The sequence below is a fragment of the Chiloscyllium plagiosum genome, chromosome 34, assembly GCF_004010195.1.
Source record: "Chiloscyllium plagiosum isolate BGI_BamShark_2017 chromosome 34, ASM401019v2, whole genome shotgun sequence".
Lineage (NCBI taxonomy): Eukaryota > Metazoa > Chordata > Chondrichthyes > Orectolobiformes > Hemiscylliidae > Chiloscyllium > Chiloscyllium plagiosum.
Genome location: NC_057743.1, coordinates 32,762,279 through 32,784,320, shown reverse-complemented (window position 1 = coordinate 32,784,320; position 22,042 = coordinate 32,762,279). Strand labels below are relative to the sequence as shown.

Genomic DNA, 22,042 nt, shown 5'->3' with positions numbered 1-22,042 from the left:
ATCACTTGAAGAGTACAGGAAGTCATAGACCTTTTGGCATTGTTAGGCATCATTTTTCTCGCTCAGGACAGTGCGCTGACTGCTAACCATTACTGCAGTGCCTATTTCTGTTTCAGTTGGCAGCGTCTGTTCCATGGCCTCTTTTGGCAGTCCAGAGAAAGAAAGAGATGGCCCTCCTCTCCAGCATCCCATTTAGGTGAACCTGCAGATTCCTGTACCTGAACCAGTTTGCCAACTTCCCTTTCTCAGCCATCTCCTTCATAATAATGGTCAATCAGACTTTGAGTGGTAGTTAGAGTCATAGAGTCATAGACATGTACAGCACGGAAACAGACCCTTTGGTCCAACTCGTCCATGCTGACCAGACATCTCACCTGCCAGCACCCAGCCCATATCCCTCCAAACCCTTCCTTTTAAATGTTGCAATTGTACTACTTCCCCTGGCAGCTCATTCCATACATGTACCACCCTCTGTATGAAAATGTTGCCCCTTAGGTCTCTTTTATATCCTTCCCCTTACTCTAAACCTATGCCCTCTAGTTCTGGATGCCTCCACCCCAGGAAAAAGATCTTGTCTATTTATTCTATCCATGCCCCTCGTGATTTTATAAACTTCTATAAGGTCACCCCTCAGCCACTGATGCTGCAGGGAAAACAGCCCTAGCCTATTCAACCTCTCCCTATAGCTCAAACCCTCCAACCCTGACAACATCCTTGTAAATCTTTTCTGAACCCTTCCAAAGCTTCACAACATCTTTCCGATAGGAGGGAGACCAGAATTGCACACAATATTCCAAAAGTGGCCTAACCAATGTCCTATACGGCTGCAACATGATCTCCCAACTCTTGTACTCAATACTCTGACCAATAAAGGAAAGCATACCAAACACCTTCTTCAATATCCTATCTACCTGTGACTCCACTTTCAAGGAGCTATGAACCTGCACTCCAAGGTATCTTTGTTCAGCAACACTCCCTAGGACCTTACTATTAAAATTTGCTTTCCCAAAATGCAGCACCTCACATTTATCTAAATTAAAATCCATCTGCCTCTTCTCAGCCCATTGGCTGAGCCCATCTGATCAAGATCCTGTTGTAATCTGAGGTAACCTTCTTTGCTGTCTACTACATCTCCAATTTTGGTGTCATCTGCAAACTTACTAACTATATCTCTGATGCTCACATCCAAATCATTTATATAAATGATGAAAAGTAGTGGACCCAGCGCTGATCCTTGTGGCACTCCACTGGTTTAAGGCCTCCAGTCTGAAAAACAACCCTCCACCACCATCCTCTGTCTATTACCTTTGAGCCAGTTCTGTATCCAAATGGCTAGTTCTCCCTGTATTCCATGAGATCTAACCTTGCTAACCAATCTCCCATGGGGAACTTTATTGAACGCCTTACTGAAGTCCATATAGATCACATCTACCGCTCTGCCCTCGTCAATCCTCTTTGTTACTTCTTCAAAAAACTCAATCATGTTTGTGAGACATGATTTCCCACGCACAAAGCCATGTTGACTATCTCTAATCAGTCCTTGCCTTTCCAAATACATGTATATCCTGTCCCTCAGGATTCCCTCCAACAACTTGCCCACCGCTGACATCAGGCTCGCTCCTTGCTTGTAGTGTTTAAACTTGTGCACTGCTGGTGTTTAAGCATGGAGCCCATGACATCAGTGTCAGCAGGAAGTAGCACTGGTGAGTGCATCCCCCTCTGAGGCCCTGTGAATGAATATAAAGGGTACCGTGAAGTCTAGATGCATAACTAATAGCTGTGGAAGTCTGTGTGAGGTTATCATTGCCTAAGGCTGAAAATCTTCCATGATTCTCCCCAAAAATGGCCCTTATCCAAAATTATGGGAATATTCAGCCCATTAACTTTAAAATGAAGCAATAATCCTGCCTTAAGTTACCATCATATTTCTGCATGGTCTCAGATAAATGCACCAAAAAAGGAATGTATTCAGAGCAGGAACTACTCTACTTCAGTATAAATCTGTAAAGACTCAAAATGGAATCTTACAGTTTTAAACTGTTGGTTTTCTATTTTACCTTAAACTACTGCTACGGGATGTTTTGTATACTTCCCGTGAGATAGTATCCACACAAACGGCATGGATATGCTTTGATGGATAGACTTACTGCTATAACTTATTTGGGAAATAGCCAAAAAGGAACTTCAAATTGGGAAGCATTGCTTATACTACTGCATTTGTTGCTTCTCATCCTCCTTGTTCCCTGCACCAACACCATCCCCACCCCCACAGTCATTGTCTGAAAGGCTGCTATTTCATACAGCCTTCTCAAGTGTTGTCACTCATCATAGAGCCCTCTGGGGCTTTGTCTATCCTGATTTAGACAGTGAACTGCACTCAAACAGTGCTGGGTTTCTTATCTAACACCCAAAGTTTGAAAGCAATTCTGTTCTTCGACTCCAGAGCGGCCAACTTTTTTATGACTGCTTTTATGACTATATTATTGCCCGTCAAACATTTCTTTTAATGTATTTGTGATTTCAATGTCAGTCTTTGAACCATACAACCTGAGTTACATGGATTTTATAAAACTGGTTTGTGCTGTTTGGGCTGCTGCAGTGTATCTCTCGCGTTTCAAAGCTTCCAGTAATCCCTGCCCCCACATCATAAATTACAGAAATGATATGGGTGTCACTGATCCAGGAACTAGTTCCGCCTGTATGTTTAAAACTGAACCTGGACTGAAACTTGGAATTTGGAAAATTCGGCTTCAGATCAGGATCACACCCAAGTTAAAGTAGGATAATGTGGTGAAAACATTCTGTTAGTTTAGTAATGTTAATGCAACTTCTGAATTTTATAATGATTTTTAAAAAATCAGAAGTTGCATTTGAGTGACAGTGCAAAAAATCTTTTGTAATCTTGAATTCCTGTTTTAACTATTTCTACTCTGCCTACCATGGACAGAATTTTCATTCTTTTTCAGAAGCCCTCTTTAGAACTGCAAACTCCAAATATCCTAGGGAGTGGGAGGTGTGGTGGATCTATGACTTTACAGTTGCAAATGCCCCAGATGACTAAGGAAGGAACATAGGGATAAAACAAAGCCACGTCCCGAACCACTCAGCCAGTCAGTATATGGGAGTAGGGGAGAAGAGAGAAGTGAAATAGATAACTGGAGCTCTGTTCCATGATGCCCTCCCTTTCTCTGATCATGTTGCTTATACTCAAAGATGTGGAATTATGTGGATGATACATATGAGAATAGTGCTATTTCTGCCATTTTTGCAATCAACGACATGGCTGTAGCTATTGTCCAAATATACGAGTATGGTTTTCCAGTACAGATTGAATGTGTGTGTTCCTAATACTGCCTGTGGTCAGTACGTTTTACATGTGTTTTCTTATCCACAGTATGGATCCAATCAAATTATCTGCAGCAAGCTATTGTGCGTTTAAAAGAGGTTATTTGTTCTCTCATGCTTGCCACAAATCAACAATGTTATTCACTTAATTTTTCTCTCTCTCTCTCTCTCTCTCACACACACACATACACATATACACACACACACACACATCTAGGCTGTATATAGTACACTTTTACAAATTATGGTGAATGTGTATTGGTTTTATAACCTCAGATCTCCTTTGGGTCAGATCTGGTTTCTTAAGCTAAGCTTTCTGAAGTTGAAGCAAAGATCTTGTAAAGTGAAGGTTTCGAAGTAGGTTGAGACTTTTTGTTGTCAGAAGTTGGTTCTCAGATGAACTTGAAGTTGGGAGAGTCGTTCCATTTGCTGGAATCTCCATGTTTCATTACTCTGGCTGCTTGATTGTTTTCTGCTAAATTGTGTTCATTCTTCCTGACCACTGTTGGTTTAATGGCTTTCATGTTCAAATGTCTACCAATAGCTTTTGGCTGATTTTAGAACCTGACAGAAAACATGGCTGTCTTGCAATGTGACTTTCACAAATTCAAGATGTTCCCAAGTAAGGAATGATATTTAAGTTGATTCCAATTTTCAGTGTTGTGGTTTAACACAGAGCATGAGACAGTCTGTTTCATTAAATAGGATGGAGGTAGGACTATTCACTTTCATCTGCCACCAATTGAGTTTTGATATCTTTTCAGATTGAACCTTGGCAACAGTCAGTCTTGAGAGTCTACAGTCTTTAGTGTTAACCCATCCTTGAACAAAATGATATATGAATTACCCAGATAGCTGCAACTGTCAATAATTTATTTATGTGTTCAGTTAAAACTTGAACTGCATGTAGGTCAAATGTCAAAACTCACATCATTTGCACCAATCATTTTAATAGCCTATCTGAGATGATTAATTAGTAGTTCAAAATAAAGGTCTCTTGGAGAACAGTAGTAGTGTCCCTACCCCTCTGAGCCAGAAGACCTGGGTTCAAGTCCCACCTGCTCTGGAGGTGCCTCATAACATCACAGAACAAGCTGATTACAAAACAACTGTAAGTTCTAAATATGCCATTTCTGTATTTGGCATAATATGGAAGAAGAATTGCTCCTTTTTCTGCAAGATTTCAGAGACCAATCATTAAACAGTTGCATTGAGTTTAGATGTAATCACAACTTTTCTATTTCAGTCTGAATTGGAAAAGAAACCAATGGGTCAACAATCTGATGTCTCTGTATAACCTGAACTTTTGACACTATCAACACAATAGTGTGCAATCTCTGCATCCTGATCTTATGTTGAAATTGATGTCTGGTTTTAACTTCATCACCTCCTCCACTGTACCTCCCTATCCCACCCCACACTGTAAATTAATCCCTCCTCCCACATGCTGAGCTCACAATATTAATTTTTTTTCAGTTGTCAGATATGTGTTGCTAGTTGGCCAGCATTTATTGGCTGTCCCTAGTTGCCCTCAAGAATAAGTGGGCTGACTTATTAAACAGCTGCAGTCCATTGTTGTAGGTTGATCCACAATGCCCTAAGAGAGGGAATTCCAGGATTTTGACCTAGCAACAGTGAAGGAATATTTCCAGTTTAGGATGATGAGTGGCCTGGAGGGGAATTTGTAAGTGGTGGGCTGTTCCCATGTATGTGCTGCCCTTGTCCTTCTTGATGATGATGATCATAGGTTTGGAAAATGCTGTCGAAAGATTTTGATGAATTTCTGAGTGCATCTTGTGGATAGTACACACTGCTATTACTGAGCGTCAGTTGTGGAGGGAATTGATGCTTGCGGATGTGGTACCAATCAAGCGGGATGCTTTGTCCTGGATGGTGTCAAGCTTCTTGAGTGTTGTTGGAGCTGCACCCATCCAGACAAGGGGAAAATATTTCATCATACTCCTGACTTGTGCCTTGTAGCTGGTGAACAGGCTTTGAGAAGTCAAGAAGTGAGTTACTCACTGCAGTATTCCTGACTGCTCTTATAGCCATTGTGTTTATATGGCGTGTCACTGATAACCCCAGGATGTTGCTAGTGGGGGATTCAGTGATGGTAACACCATTGAATGTCAGCTAGCAGTGTTAGATTGTCTCTTGATGGAGACGGTCATTGTCTGGCATTTGTGTGGTGCAAATGTTACTTGTCACATGTCAGCCCTGGCCTGGATATTTTCCAAATCTTGTTGTATTTGAACATGGACTGCTTTAGTATCTGAGGAATCGTAAATGGTACTGAACATTGTGGAGGGAAGGTTATTAATGAAGCAGATATTTCTAGGATTAAATTTCTTTTTCATAAAAAACAATCAAATATTTTCCCTAAAGTGTTTCACAAATCCAGAACTTCATGATTGTACATCCATTACCTTAGTTTCTGGGTTTAAATTTCCTAGCAAAAAAAACTTCAAGATCTTCTTTCTGGGCTCTGATGACTCCATCATATTGTCCTGCCCTTTCTAGAAAAGGGCAGCTACAGACTCTAGTATGCACTGTCATGGTTCTCTAACTTACTTCCACTTCCTCCAATCTACCAACCAAAGCTGTCTTTTAAGCATCTATAACCTAGTCCTTTTAGAATTTTTCTGAAGCAACATAACATTTCTGTACCTCTTGCTTGCCTTCACCTCCTTTAAAGCCTCTCTCTAAAGCCTAACATTTCCCATTATAAATCTTCCATGTCTTGTTTGATGCCCTTGTGCATAAGGCTCTGCACGTTCTGCATGAGGAAGCCAGTATCAGTATAAGTCCTTTCCTTAGAGAATAAACTGAGTACATAACTGCTGGGATATACTTATGCAACCATTTTATAACTGGCGTGGGCACTGAAGTTGGACAATTACCAGTTAAACTGTAAACAAAAGCAATATGCAACATCAGTTTGGATATTTAAAATCCAGGTTGTAGATTGAACTGATTACAATAAATTCCAATCCTAATTTAAAAGATTTATCTTTGTTTACATGTTCATCAATGGTGTCACTGCTACCACTGCAATGTCCTAGCTAAACCCAAGGCAATCATTCTTTCCTGGCCGCCTTCAATTGTGTATTTTTCTTACCTTCATATTACTCATAAGTAAATCGATCTACCAATGACATCTCAAGTCCTTATCTCTGCACCTAAACCCATTCAGTTTATTCCCTCATGAAATAATTGTTACATATTTGATCACGTCTCCAGAATTTTCTGTTGTTTCTCAATTCATGTTTATCCTACGTCTACTGCTGTAGGACATTCATCAGTGATAAACAATTGAGTAGAAATACAGAATGCTATTAAAGTTAGGAGCTAGTTTTAGTCAGTCTTCTGATTTGTTTTTATTCCCACTTAATAGGGTTACTTTTGCATATTAAATTCTTTGCTATCCTAAAAAGAATTTGCTGAATATCTTTTTTGTGCCAATCCCATCCCCTGTAATATACATTTTTCCTACTAAAAGCGTGTTTCAGAGTTACAAAACAGAATTGTAATTTTTTCATTAGTATAGCCCATTAATATTGCCTTGCAATGCTGTATAATCAGGCTTTCAAAAGCACCTGTACTGCATCTACATTTCAGAAAAACTCTGAGTTAGTTGTGACAGTCTTTGGACTTGTTCCTAATATAGTTCATAATGACACTGCTGAGAACTGTTCTGTACAAGACAAAGACTACCATTTCCTTGTCATGTGGATAAAGTTGCCGTCAAACACTATCCCCCAAATGCCTGCTTTTACTACTTGTCTGTTTTTTCTGGGGAGGTGTGGTATAGCTGTTACTGTGTGTTGTGTAAATGAATTAAATACAGGCTTTTGTACTAAGCTTCCAATAAAGCAGAAGAATTTGTTGTTTTCATTAGCCTTTTAAGAGAGTATGAGCAAATAACAAATACAAAAAAGAATACAACAGACTTAGTGGAAATTGTGTACATTATATACACATCAGACATGGTTCACATTTAGTTCTCTTATGGACCATGTCCCATTTGATTGATTTGTGATGAGATCTTTTGTCCAGGGACTGTTAGAAAACAATGGCACATAAAGGTGGGAGGAAGGTTGGGGTGAGGAGGGGGGTGGGGTGGGGGTGTGTCCTGTCACAATCTGCCACTCAGACCTCTGCTCTTCAGTATCTCAAGTCAACAACCAATTAAGATTTTGACAAGTTAACCTCTGAGCACATACTCAGGTAAATGTGGTTAGCAGTGTGTATTTAACTGAAGTGGCCTTGATAAATTTAATGTTGAGCATCATTGACAAAGTAGAAGGGATTTAGTTAATATTCCAGTCTGAAAGTGAGGTGAATTTTGAATAGATGTTGTACTACTCTTTGTTTATGAAATCAAATAATTCTTTGAATGTATGAGATTTGTTGAACATGTCATTATTTACTTTCACTGTAATGAAAATCCTTGTGCTTCTCATTCTGGATTCATTCCAGATTGAAAACTTACGTTCTGCTTGCCACAATCACCAGACACCTCAAGGTGTTATATGAAAGATAAATTGTAGTCAATGTTGTCATGTAGGAAATGTGACAACTAATTTGCACCCAGTAAACTCTCTCTAACAATATGTGATCGTGACCAGACAATCTGTTTTTGTGATGTTGATTGGCGGATAACAGTTGCCAAGACAACAGGGCTATCTCGTTTTGCCCTTCATGGAATAATTTATACCCCTCCAAGTGGGCACGTGAGGCCTCAGTTTAACATCTCATCCCAAAGGCAGCACTTTCAACAGTGCAGTGGTCTTTCACTACTGCAAGGCCAGGCTTGATTTTTGAGCTCGAGCCTTGAAATGGGACTTGAACTGCACACTTTGTGACGGAAGTAAGTGTGCTGTATTTTCTAATCAATCTATTTAGAGATGCTATTATACACCTTTGACAGGTGAGACTTAAAACTATGCTTCTAGGTTCAGAGATAGGGACGCTACTACTGTACCACAAGAGCCCTAGGAAGTGTGCTCTGAACTGAATCATAAACTGTTATCACCTGCTTCCAGAATTGGCTCCAAGAATAAATTTATTACTGGGCACATTGGGAATGAAAACTGAATTACTTGTCAAATCCATTGCAAAGTAACTGCTCCAAGTTATCTCTGCTAATTCCAGCCTTGTGAATGTAGATGTCAGGGATATAATCTACAAACTTTTTATGTCTTCATTAATGGAATATTTGAAAAATGACGAGACAAATGTCGACAGACACTCATATTAGAAGCACAGTGATATATATAAAGTATGTAGCTTGACAACATGTAATATAGCACAGTAACACTGAGATTTTTTTTGTTGCAGCTAGCTTGATAGTTATTAGTGTGTTTGGATTAATTGCCTTTTCTTAAAGGGAAGAAAGTTCCTTTTTCACTACAAAGCTGAAGTTTTGCAATGCACTGCTGTAAATCTAGATGTCTCATTGATATCAGGTTCAAAGTTCAAGCACTAGCACGTTATTACGACATGGGCGTAGCTTTATATATAAAGTAAAGTATTTTAATTAAACTTTCTGACAGCTTCAAAGCTGAAACTGAAGCTATCCATATCAGTGAGGATTTAACCAGTTGTTTTACAAAAAAATTATACAATCATAATTTGAAAGATACAGATGAGGAGAGGCATGTCCTGGTTGGTTGTCTGTGAAGCTTCCTGTTTTTGCGGTTATATTCTTTTGTTAGGTGATTTCTGACGTATACTGGTTGCTATGAGGATGTACCGCAGAGGGATCCAGATTCTACATATTACTTGCCAAATGGGATCCAGGTGGAGCAGGTGACTTAAGACCTACACAAACAGAGCAACCTAGCAATTGATAACCCCTTCATTACCAGACGCTGGGTGTGTTCATTTTAATTAGTCTTGGCCTTGGTTTAGGAGTAAGCTAGTGATCGCTGCCACCCAAAAATTCATTTAAAACAATGACTCCCCTTACACACACAGGCACACAGATTCTCACACACACACACACACACAAAGTTCAGGCAGAGGTAGTGTAGCATGAGCAAATGTATGCTGATGAGCTTCTGCACTCTGTCACTTGAAATTGTCACTTAAACCAACATTTGAAGGTTGGTTGCTTCAGCTTGGGGAGTCTTGTCATATCATTGGTGCTATAGTGCTATTTTAACAGAACAAAGGATTTTGGAGATCTGCACAGGACCAAATTCAAGAGTAAAACGTGGTAGAAATTGTTAAATGAGCCTGAAGAGACAAAGCTCAGTATCTGGGTAAACTTAAGGATACTTTATGGACTTCACAGAGTAAGGGCCAGAAGTCCCTTGACCTTCCAAGCAATCAGCATACCTCTATGTGTCTCTCACTCTATCCTGCCCCACCCCCCACTAATCATCGTGCATTATCCACCACAAATGTGTTCCAAGTTAAAAGCAAAACTATTACTTCTTAGAGCAGTACCACTCCTTTGCTATCTTGATTTTCAGTAAATTGTTTTCTTTTAGTACAATTATGGAACCCATTTTAGTTTTAGGCACCTGGCACAAAAAAATCTTTCGGTTTGACAAAATCAAAACACATTGTTTTAGAGATACAGTTGCCCAGCATCTGTTAATGGGTTGCTAAACCTCCATTATAGTGGCAAGAAAGCACATGTTCATTACAACAGCATCCATATATATAGCAGCTTTAGTTTATCCAAAATGCTTTACATGAATAACTTTGCAACAGAATTTAACACCAAATCATGTAATGACCTTTCAGGATTAGTGCAGTAAGATTTAAACTGCATCTTTATGGAGAGAGAGTCAGCCAGGTTTGGGGAGGGCATTCAAGAGGTTCAGACCTTGGCAGTTGATGGTGTTGTTGCCATTGGTAGGTTCAAGAAAATCAGATCCATAAGAGGTCAGCATTGGAGAAGTCCAAATACCTCAGAGGGTTGCAGGGCGAGACTGTTGCTGGACAGTAACTGCTGCCATTGTTCATCCACCTCCAGTGAGAACATGTCAACCCACTGATCTGACAGTCCAATCTTCAAAGTTTTCTCACACCTCTTCTGAATCCCACAAAAGTAGGTTTGAAGATTTTACTTGTTCCGAGCAATAGTTTATACATTTTGGGTGCGATTTTGTTAAGAACTCTTTACACAATTAGAATAATAGATATCTTAGCATTTCAAAACTAATTTGAAGCTGAAGAAACACTAATCAAGAATTCCATTAATCTTTTTAAAACTACCTTGATATAAGCTAATTTAACTTCTTGTTGGTTTGGAATCTTTAAAACTTCAGTCACAATTTTTGCCATCTTATGCATAGTTCAGTGTTTGATTGCTGTTTACTGGTGCTGCTCCTTGATGTAGTGTATCAATTGTCTGTCTTATGTCCTGTGAATTCTTCTTTGTCATTGCATATTGACTCACACTAAGATTTTTTTATTTATTATTTCCTGTTCTCTTTTTGCATTATGCTAGTACACCCTTATATGCACATTTTTTGCTTCATAGGGTAAAGATTCCCAGACAAAATTTAGACCTCAGTCTGCTACCTTTACTAATGTAATAAAAGTGTGAAAAGATTGTCCTTCAAGGGCATAAAAAGATGCAACATGTGAATGTTTATGTCCATTTTGTTGATATGAAGGGGTATTTTCCACTTTTTCTTTCTTTTATTTGTGCTTTCTGTATCTGTCTTGCCAATTTTCTCTGCATCAGCCCTGACGGCATCAAGACTTCTTTGGAGTCAATGCTTTGGATGTCTTTCAATAACTTGTCAGCATTGTTCACTTATGACCAACAGCGATGTTAACAGTTTACATCGTAGGTAATTAGACCAGAGTTTTATACTAGTTTCCACTAGAATAACAAGCCAAAGTGTCAAGGCATGTTTCTGTCCTGTTCTGTCCATGTCTCTTCCAAACCGTGCACCACTGCAGACCAGTTATGGATGATGAGACCCCATGCCCTAAACTTTCAACAATGTTACCACTGGGAGATTTGCTCCTGACTTCTGATTTTCTATCCTTCCAGTTGGGAAAAATCCTGAGGCTCCTCCTCAGCATTCCATTTAGTAGTACTCTTGCTCTGCCAAATCCAATTGGTAGAGTGCTACATTGAGGTCCTTGCGCACTATAACCTGGTAGATAGGTTATTTAACTTATTTATGCTTACACACTGCACATTGACCAAGCATAAAGTTGCCTATTCCAATCAGACTTCAATGAGAACTTATTTCTTTTCTTAATAATTTCTGTGGATGTTTCTTCTGACAAATGGGTTGATATCCTGAGATCACAGATTTAAAATAATTGGCATAAGAACTTGAAGGGAAATGAGAAGAATATTTTAGACATTGAAGTTTGTTGGGATTTGGAACCTGCTACCTCAAAGAAGACTAATTCTCAAGCTGATGAGGAGAAGCTGAGACGTTGAACTAAATTGGACAGCTCTTCCAAAGAGTATGATAGGCTGCACGATATATTCTGCACTCTGATATTTCATGACTGACAAGGAGGAATAGGAATCCATGATATCTGTTTTTTTCCACTTTGAAAGATTATCATGTACATATGGTAGCTCCTAGAATTTTAAGCATAGGGTATTATTCCATTAGTATCCATATCCAGAATTAGCTCGAATGTCCATCTCAATCAGGCCCTGAAGTAAAATCTACTTTAGCTAGTTGCGTGAGAATAGCTCCACAGCAGAATATCGCCCTCAGAATAAACATAGCATTTTTTTTAGGCAGTAAAATGAAAGACAATGAAATAACTGCAACAAGAATACAGCCAGAAGTCAAATATTCATTCTTTTACTTTACAAGATAGATCACAATTGTTTGTGCATATCAGCTAAGTTCCAATTTTGTTTGATCTAAGCTCTGCTTTTCCTTAAAATATTGCTGAATATATTTCTACATTCTAACTGTGTGTGGCCTGGAAGGTCATTGACTGTTGTAGAAAGGTTTTTAATAGTCCTGTGAGATGCTGCTGGGCTATAAACCCCTTGTAAGCCCACCCACATGTGTGAAAACTTTGGCTGTTGCAGTTGTGCCCTCATGTTGACAAGTTGTGTTGTGGAGTATAAACAAGGATCTTGTTGCAGTGTTGTGCTCTTAAAGATGGCCCTCAAAGCAAATACATGGAAATCCTTTTAACCCTCAGTTCAATGCATTAGAATTCCATACTGTATTTTGTAGGATAGTGCACCATAGAGTGGATGGGCAGGTGCATGCACTCAGTACTTCATACTTGGCCCCCTAATGCAGCAAACCTTTGGTAGGTGTGTAGATAACTGCTGACTAGGGAGGGAAGATCAAAGGGATCATAAAACACTTAGCGTCACTATATCCTTCTGGGAGCTGAATTCCAAGTGAATTCCAGATTACTTGTTCAGTTTCACCCAAGTGCACTCATAGAAACTTAAGATGAATAAAAAGGCAAGTACCTTTTGGAAGTTTGAGTATTATGCTTGGAAAAAGCCTGCATATTCCTTACCCAGGCCTTTGTTACCTTCATATTCATATACTTCAGCACTGTACTGATCTATGTCTCATTCTCTGTAAACTTGAACTCAAATAAAACTTTACTGCCTGTATCCTGCTTCACCCATTTATCATTGCCCACGAGCTCACACATCACTCCTGTCTGTGATCTATGAAGGTAATGCCTGGATCTTAAAATGATTATCCTTATTTTCAAATATCCCCAGACCTCATCCCTCCACATGTCTGTAAGGTTCTCCAGCCTGACAACTTTGTGAAGTGTCTGAGCTCCACCATTTTTGGCCTCTTGTTTATCTGTGATTTCTATCACTGAACAATTATAGCAGCTCTGTCTTCAGCTGCTTAGGTCATAAGGTTTGAAATTCCCTCCCTATATCACTCTGCCTCTCTGCCTAAAATGTTCCTTAAAATGTATTTTTTTGGCTATGCTTTGGTTACCTTATCTACTATATCTTCATATAAGTCAGAACCACATTTTCTTTTCCAAGTGAGACACTTTGGAATGTTATGATGTACAAACGTTCGCTCATAGTTGGAATATCCTCGGCAGAATGAGTTGTTGCATGACTCATGTTTTGCTGCTGAGTTCCAATGTTATCATTCATAGTACTAAACTGACTAAAATAGTATTAAATCTCATGAGAGTTGTGTATTCATGTGGAAACTTGATGATATTTGCATTTGTCAAAATTAGACTATTGCTAAACTAAATTGCATGCAAAAACAGAAACTCACTCCAAACCCATTGAATTGAGCAAACCTGTTTTCTTTACCACAATGCGCTTGGATACAGGCTGCATATCTTTCATAAATAAAGTTTAATAACTCTGGAGTAGGGCAGGGCTGGTTACATGGAAACTGAAACCTGTCATTTCTGTGCAGGACCAGTTCAGCAATGTAGTCCTCAGGTTTTATTTTTGAAAGATGAGCTGACTCTGAAGGAACACTTTGGATTTGACAAACTAAATTTGTGAAGCCCTATCAAGTTATCCCTGTGTAGCTAAAAATGATTTTAATGCCTCCTCTTCAGTACACTATTGTTAACACATTGAGCTGGAATAACTGGCAAGCCTGACTGTGGATGCTGTCGGGTACTGTGATGACTAAACCAATCCTAACCAGAGAGAAAAAAACATTAAGATTACATCAAGGTCATTTTTATAAAATAACCATACAATAGCAAAATGTAAAACCCTGTAGCTGCAATTGTGTTTCACATCTTTCTTTTATCCCTTCTTATCCCTAGACTTACCTATTCCAATGTACGTCTGTCTGGTCTACCACATTCCATCTCCCTAAAGTTGAGACCATTCCCCTCACAGCCCAGTGCCTGTTAATTTACACTGGCTCCTGATTGAGCAACATTTTGGTTTTAATTCTCTTGTCCTTTTTTCAAATCCCTCCAATGCCTTACTGTTCCCTGTCTTTATTCAGCTCTGGCTCCTCCAAGCCTCTAGAGATATCTTTGTTCATCTAATTCTGTCTTTTGAATGGCTTTGGTTTTATTTGCCTCATTATTGATAGCCTGCAGTTGCAAAAGCCATAATCTCTGGAATTTCCTTTTGACACCTCTCTGCCTCTAAAGCTGTATTTTCTCCTTTAAGACACTCGTAAAAACTACTTTGAGTAAGTTTTTTTGTCATCAGCGTGGGTTGATGTCATATTTTGATTGCAATAGTTCTAAGAAGCACTTTATGATGCTTTATTGAGTTAAAAGTGTGACATAAATGTAAGTTGTTACATGATTTATTTGCCCTGTATTTGTCCTCTCTTTCACTCAGCATTATAATGTTAAATGTCACATCTGAAACGTGCTTAACAAGTACAAAATATTTCAGCAGTTCAATTAATTAGGAACATTTATTGTTATCATAACCTGCAGAACAGAGCTCAATTAAAAGACATCCACGGTTCGGACTTATTGAATAGGGCTAATAATTTTCCTTTTCCTGATTGCAGGAGGAACTATGGAATCTGAAAAGGATACAATTAAACATGTGCAGACAGGTAAAGGAACCGATTATACGTGGCAGCTACGCCTGAAATTTCTGAAAAAGAGCAAAGAATTACATTGATGTGCCATTCACAAGAAGTACCGTGAACAAGGAAGTGAGCACATTTATTGGTGTTTCGGCAGAAAAGCTGGAGTCCACTGTTGCTGTTTATTGTATACTCTTTCACATATATTTCCACGTTCTTCTCGTGGATGAGTCGATTTCTCCAATGTATGTGTAAGCAGATGTGTCTTGCATGCCAAATTTTAGAATAATATGGAAGAGAAGATTTTTAATGTTTGCTAGTAATTTTTTGACTTTGATTAAGCATTACTTCCATTATGGCTGCATATATTTCTGTTTCAAATGCATAGAAACTCCACAGAAACTTCATTTAGCTGGAAATGTACTCATAGTTAAATAGGTTAAAATTAGGTGTCAAAAATAATGATTTATATTCCCAGTTTGACTGGGGGTGTGGTGGTTTCTGAAAGGTTTCCTCACATACCATTTTGGATTGGGTGAAAGAAAATCTTATGGAAATCTCTGTAAATTTTGAACAATGATCATTAAATGAGTCATTAGAAATGATGAAGAAACACCCTGTGGCCCTTTGTATGCCTGCATTAAAGTTTTTCTTTACATTGCTTAATAAAGAAGGAAAATTGGAGGTCTGTATAGGGTTATTTTTGACACTGTGAAGGCAACTTGTGGCACACTGGTAGTGTTCCTACCTATAGCTCAGTAGCTCTGGGTGCAAGTTCCACCTGCTCCAGAGGTGTATCGTGACAAGTTTGAAATGTTGATTAACCTCAACTCAACTTAAATACAACTCAGCGAAGAGAGAGCCCCAGAAAATGCATGGCTTTAAAACACCCAAATATTTAACCGCTATCAGTAAAAATCTGGAGAGGGTGCTAACGCATTTCTGATCCTATGTAAGAATGTAAAGTTACATATTTGCGGTTCTCTTGATCCATGATAAATTGCCCGTAGTGTTAGGTGCATTAGTCAGGGGTAAATGTAGGGGAATGGGTCTGGGTGGGTTGCTCTTCAGAGGATCGGTGGGGACTTGTTGGGCTGAAGGGCCTGTTTCCACACTGCAGGTAATCTAATCTAATCTAATCTAATTAAGTAGGTTAGATGTGCCATCACTGTAGGCAAACAACTATTGTCATGGCAGGTAAATTATTCCATAACAGCAATGAGACAAATTAGATTATTCTTTTCAGTGATGTTGATTGAGGGATAAATGTTGGACAGAACAGTAGATAGAACGCTCTTCCTCTTATTCAGAATAGTGCCATGGGATCTTTTAAATCAATCAGACCAGACAGGGCATTCCAGAGCTACTGTCTAACATCTCTTCAGAAGGTGACACATCCAATGATGCAGGTTCTTCCTCGGTATTGCACGGGACTTTTAACCTAGATGAAGCATTAAACCTAATGCTGAATGAAAGATGAGGAAGCATTCTGCTGGTATTTTCTGAAACATGCTCATTCAGTGTTTGAGAGTTACATAATTACAAATTAATCTGTGCCACATTTCTAGAAGCCTAACGTAGGTGTCTAGAAATTTTTGGTTCCCAACAAATAGATTGTAGACAAGAGCTGAATTCCCGAGTTGAAGTGAGAGCGACTGATCTTGACATCAAGACTGCATTTGACCAAGTTTGTCAATAAAGAGAAAATATGACTCAATGGGAATCAGGTGGAAAAACTCCTCGCTGGTTGCCGTTATAGCTACAGAAAGGAAGATACTTGTGGATGTTAGAGGTCAGTAATCCCAGCCCCAGGACATCGCTGCAAGAGTTCTTCAGGGTACTGTCCAAGGCCTAACCGTTTTCGGCTGCTCTATCAATCACCTTGCCTTCACCATAAGGTCAGAAATGGGAATGTTTGCCAATGATTGCATAATGATCAGTATCATTCATGACTCTTCAGGTACTGGAGTAGTCCATGTTCAAATGCAGCAAGACCTGGACATTTCAATTCCCGCCTCAGGGGACTGACTGTGTGGAGTTTGCACGTTCTCCCCGTGTCTGCGTGGGTTTCCTCCGGGTGCTCCGGTTTCCTCCCACAGTCCAAAGATGTGCAGGTCTGGTGAATTGCCCATGCTAAATTGCCCGTAGTGTTAGGTAAGGGGTAAATGTAGGGGTATGGATGGGTTGCGCTTTGGCGGGTCGGTGTGGACTTGTTGGGCCGAAGGGCCTGTTTCCACACTGTAATGTAATCTAATCTAATATCCAGGGTTGGGCTGACACGTGACATTTTGCTCAATACAATGCCCAGGCAATGATCATCTCCAACAAGAGAGAATGTAATCATTGCCTCTTGACATTCAATGGTGTTCCTTGACTGTCATCATCCTGGGGGTTGCTATTCACCAAAAATTGAACTGGACCAGCTATATAAATAGAGTAGCTACAAGAGCAGGCTAGAAACTATGCATCCAGCAGCGAATAACTCACCTCCTAAATCCCACAAAGCCTGTCCGCTGTCTACAAGTCACATTTGTTTGGATGAGTGCAACTCTAACAATACACAAAAGTCTTGGCACCATGCAGGACAAAACAGCCTGCTTGGTACGTCATATCCACAAACATCCATCAATGATGTTCCATAGTAGCAATATGTGCCATCTACAAGATGCACTGCAAAAATTGGACAGCATCTTCTAAATCCATTATTGGTATCATTTAGAAGGATAAGGGCAGCAGATACATGGAGACACCACCACCATCTATAAGTTCCCCTGCAAGCCACTCATCATCCTGACTTGGAAATATGTCACCAACTCTGCAGTGTCACTGGGTCAAACTTCTGGAACCTCCTCCCCACCAGCATTGTATGCCTACCTATATGAAATGGACAACCACAGTAGCTCATTACCACCTTCTGCAGGGCAACTGGAGATGGCAATAAATGTGGTCAGTAAACAATCGGATAAGGTTCCCCATGGAAAACTGGTTAACAAGGTTAGATCTCATGGAATACAGGGAGAACTAGCCATTTGGATACAAAACTGGCTTGAAGGTAGAAAACAGAGGGTGGTGGTGAGGGGTTGTTTTTCAGACTGGAGACGTGGCGTGCCACAAGGATCAGTGCTGGGTCCACTGCCTTTCGTCATTTATATAAACGATTTGAGTGTGAACATGGGAGGTATAGTTAGTATGTTTTCAGATGACAACAAAACTGGAGGTGTAGTGGACAGCAAAGAAGGTTACCTCAGAGTACAAATGGGCAATGGACTGAGGAATCGCGGATGGAGTCCTGGGGACTGTTGCTGAACAGTGAAACCTTGGAGTGCACGTTCATAATTCCTTGAAAGTGGAGTCGCAAGTAGATAGGATAGTGTAGAAGGCATTTGGTGTGCTTTCCTTTATTGGTCAGAGCATTGAGTGTAGGAGCTGGGACAACATGTTGCAGATGTATAGAACATTGGTTAGGATAATTTTGCAAGATTGTGTGCAATTCTGGTCTCCTTCCTATCGGAAAGATGTTGTGAAGCTTGAAATGGTTCAGAAAAGACTTACAAGGATGTTGCCAGGGTTAGAGGGTTTGAGCTATAGGGAGAGGTTGAATAGGCTAGGGCTGTTTTCCCTGGAGTGTCAGAGGCTGAGGGGTGACCTTATAGAGGTTTATAAAATCATGAAGGGCATGGGTAAATAGACAAAGTCTTTTCCTGGGGTTGGGGAGTCCAGAACTAGAGGGCATAGGTTTAGGGTGGGAGGGGAAAAATTTTAAAGGGATCTAAGGGGTAATGTTTTCATGCAAAGGATGGTGTGTGTATGGAATGAGCTGCCAGAGGAAATGGTGCAGACGATTACAATATTCAAAAAGCATCTGGATGGGTATATGAATAGGAAGGGTTGAGAGGATATGGGCCAAGTGCTGTCAAATGGGACTAGATTGGGTTGGGATATCTGGTCAGCATGGACAAGTTGGACAGAATGGTCTGTTTCCATGCTGCGCATCTCTATGACCAGTCAGCAGTTTCCACATCCCATGAAAGAATAAAGCAAAAATATCTTTGTTACTTTACTGAGTTTGTGAAAAAGTGTCTTAATTCATCAAGTTGTGCTCAACTTTCTTGTGAATATGTTACTCAAGGAAGAAAGGATAAACAGACTGGTATTAATCTATCTCTTTGTTATAGCTTCAGACTATTTTGGAGCATTAAGCGTCAATAGATTTGAACTGAATTCATCAATTTGTAACCGCATAGTAAACTCCCATGCACTTTGAATAAATTGCGTGGCGGAAAAGTAGAGATGAGGCTACAATCAGATCTGCTATATGGATTCATAGAGTTTTTACAGCACAGAAAAGAGCTCTTCAGCTCATCATGCTCACATGGGACGCTAAACATCCAGCTACTATAATATATTTTTCCAGTACTTGGCCTAGAGCCATACGATGTTTTCGAATGGCAGAGTAGTCTTGAAGAGCCATGCTTTTCCCCATTTATATGTTCATGTAAATGAACATCCACATATTATATTTTAGGTGGCTTGCTGAGGGGAGACTGTTGACTAGGATTCTGTAAGGCTCCCTTGCTAATCTTCAATGGAGCTATTTTTGCATTCTCTTTCCTGGCAGTGCATTCAGTATTATACTGAAGTAAACTGGCAGGTGTTACACTTTTGCGGTTGCAGGGGAATGTGCCATGGAGCTGTGGAGGGGTATGTTGAGAGCGATGGAAGAGTGGACCAAGGTGTCTTGGAGGGAACGATCTTTGCGGAAGGATGAGAGGGGGATATGTGTCTGGTGGTGGAATTCTGCTGGAGGTGACTGCTAATGATCCTCTGGATGTGGATGCTAATGGGACTCTATCGCTGTTGTGGGACAGAAGAGAGTGGGTGATGGCAGAAGTGCAGGAGATGGGTCGAACCTGGCAGAAGGCCCTGTCAACTACAGTGCTGGGGAATCATCAGTTGAGGAAGAAGGTCGACATTTTGGAGACCCCATTGTTGAAGTTGGCATAATCAGAACAGGTGCAACAGAGACAGAGGAACTGGAAGAATAGAATAGAATCTGTCTAGGAAGAAGGGCTTATGCCCGAAACGTCGATTCTCCTGTTCCCTGGATGCTGCCTGACCTGCTGCGCTTTTCCAGCAACACATTTTCAGCTCTGTCCAGGAAGTAGGGTATGAGAATCAGGTTTGAGAATCAGTGGGAATCAGGTTTGTAGTGGATATTGGCGGACAGCCAATCCCCGGAAATGGAACAAAGCTGTCAAGGAAGGGGAGAGAGGAATCAGAGAAGGACCAGGTGAAGATGAGAGGAGGGTGAAAATTGGAAGCGAAATTGATAAAGTTTTCCAATTCTGGACGAGAGGGGGAAGGAGTACCGATGACATCATAGATATACCAGAGAAAGAGTTGTAGGTGGGGGCGGAATAGGACTGGAACAAGACATGTTCGATGTATCCCACAAAGAGACAGATATAACTGGGGCCCGTGCGGGTACCCATGGTCACTCCTCTGACCTGAAGAAAGTAAGAGGAGTTAAAAGAGAAGCTTTTGAGGATGAGCTTGGCCAGGCAGAGGAGGGTGGTGCTCATTGCTATGTTTCAGGCTTCTCATCCAGGAAGAAGTATAGGGCCCTGAGACCATCCTGATGGGGGATGGATGTGGAAAGAGGAGGCAGCTGGAGCCTGCAAAATGGAAATTTTGAAACCGATGTAAAGCATCAGAGGAATCGTGGATTAATTTGGTGAGGTGTGGGAACCAAGAAAGAATCGTAGAGAGGAACACCAGGATTCACAAAATACTTGGGGATAGAGCTGGCTTTCGCATAGAGAAAAGCATGTTAATAGGTGAAGTCAGACTAAGGGAGAACAAAATGAATTCCAAAACAGAGTTAACATGTATATATGTAAATGCACAGAATATAGCGAATGAGGTTGAGGAGTTACAGACGTGGATTGCCATGTGGAAATGTGATGTTATTGGGATAACAGAGATCTGGCTCAAGGAGGGGCAAGTCTGGGTGTTAAACATTCTGGATATAATTTATTCAACAAAGATAGAAAAGGAAGGGAAGGAGGATGGTTAGGAGTACTCGTTATGGAGATCATTGCAATGTTTGAGAGAGAGGATGTCTCAGAGAATTTGAGGACAAAGTCAATTTGGCTAGAACTAAAGGATAAAAAGGGTATAATTGATGTAGTCTATAGACCACCAACTGGTGGAAAGGATTTAAAGGAACAAATCTGCAGGCAAATTGCAGAAGAATGCCAGCATTAGACTGTAGCTGTAATGGGGATTTTAATTAACCAAATGCAGACTGGGATACTGTAGTGTAAGGGGCAGAAAAGGGCAAGTGTTCCTGGATTGCGTTCAGAAGAGTTTCCTTAAGCAGTGTCTGTCCAATTCAATAAGAAAGGTTGCATTGTTGGATCTTGGTCCTTGTAAATAAGATATCACAAGTGGATCAATTGTCACAAGGGGAACATTTAGACAACAGTAATCATTGAATCATAATGTGGAGGGTAGTGGTGGAGAATGATATGCAACAGTTCAGAATAAGAAAAATCAATTGACGAAGAGTTGACTTAAATGGGACAAGAGCCAAGCTGGGCAGGATTGATTGGATCAGGAGGTTTGGGTGAAAAACAGTCAGAATAATGAGCTAACCTTCAAAGAGCAATTGATTTGGATACAATCGAGGTATTGCCTCAATTGGGGAAGGTAGGAAAAGCAAATTCAGATTTCTCTGGATGACAAAGGAGGTAGAAATTAATATTGGAAAGAAAAATTGTGCCTCCCAGGTAGGAGGCTGGGAGAACACAGCAGGCCCGGCTGCATCAGGAGGTGGAGAAGTCAACATTTCGGGTGTAACCTTTCTTCAGACCCTGCCTGTATATTTTGAATTCCAGTAACTGAAGTTTTTCTGTATCTATGACAGGCATAAGGCAGAAAATACAATTGAGAGAAATATTGAAGGCTTAGAGAGGAGGTGAAAAAGCAAATAACAAAAGCAAAGAGGAATGAGAAACGACTAGCAGCTAACATTAAGGGAAATCCTAAAGTCTGCTATAGGTATATAAATAGTTAAACACAGTGATTAAAGAAGTAGCAGGGCTGATTAGAGACTAAAAAAGGATTTACACATGGGGCAGAGGCACCTACCTGAGGTATTAAATGAATACTTTGCATCTGTCTTTACGAAAGAGGATGCTGCCCAGTCCATGGTGACAAAG

General features: G+C 40.2%; 1 protein-coding gene across 16 annotated transcripts in view; it reads left to right on the top strand.

Annotated features, from left to right (window-relative positions):
* LOC122540403 (protein polyglycylase TTLL10-like) overlaps positions 1–22,042 on the top strand; it is a 330,185-nt gene that overhangs the window by 168,682 nt on the left and 139,461 nt on the right. For 3 of the 16 annotated variants that reach the window (XM_043676098.1, XM_043676100.1, XM_043676095.1), the window contains exon 2: positions 14,799–15,064. The exons of 1 other annotated variant lie outside the window; for it this stretch is intronic. The gene's annotated coding sequence lies outside the window, so the exon portion shown is untranslated. Of the gene's footprint in view, positions 1–2,599; positions 2,778–8,156; positions 8,216–9,108; positions 9,157–10,004; positions 10,409–14,798; positions 15,065–22,042 lie in introns of those variants that run through there. 12 more of the 16 variants (XM_043676108.1, XM_043676106.1, XM_043676103.1 and 9 more) reach the window with 10 other exon arrangements.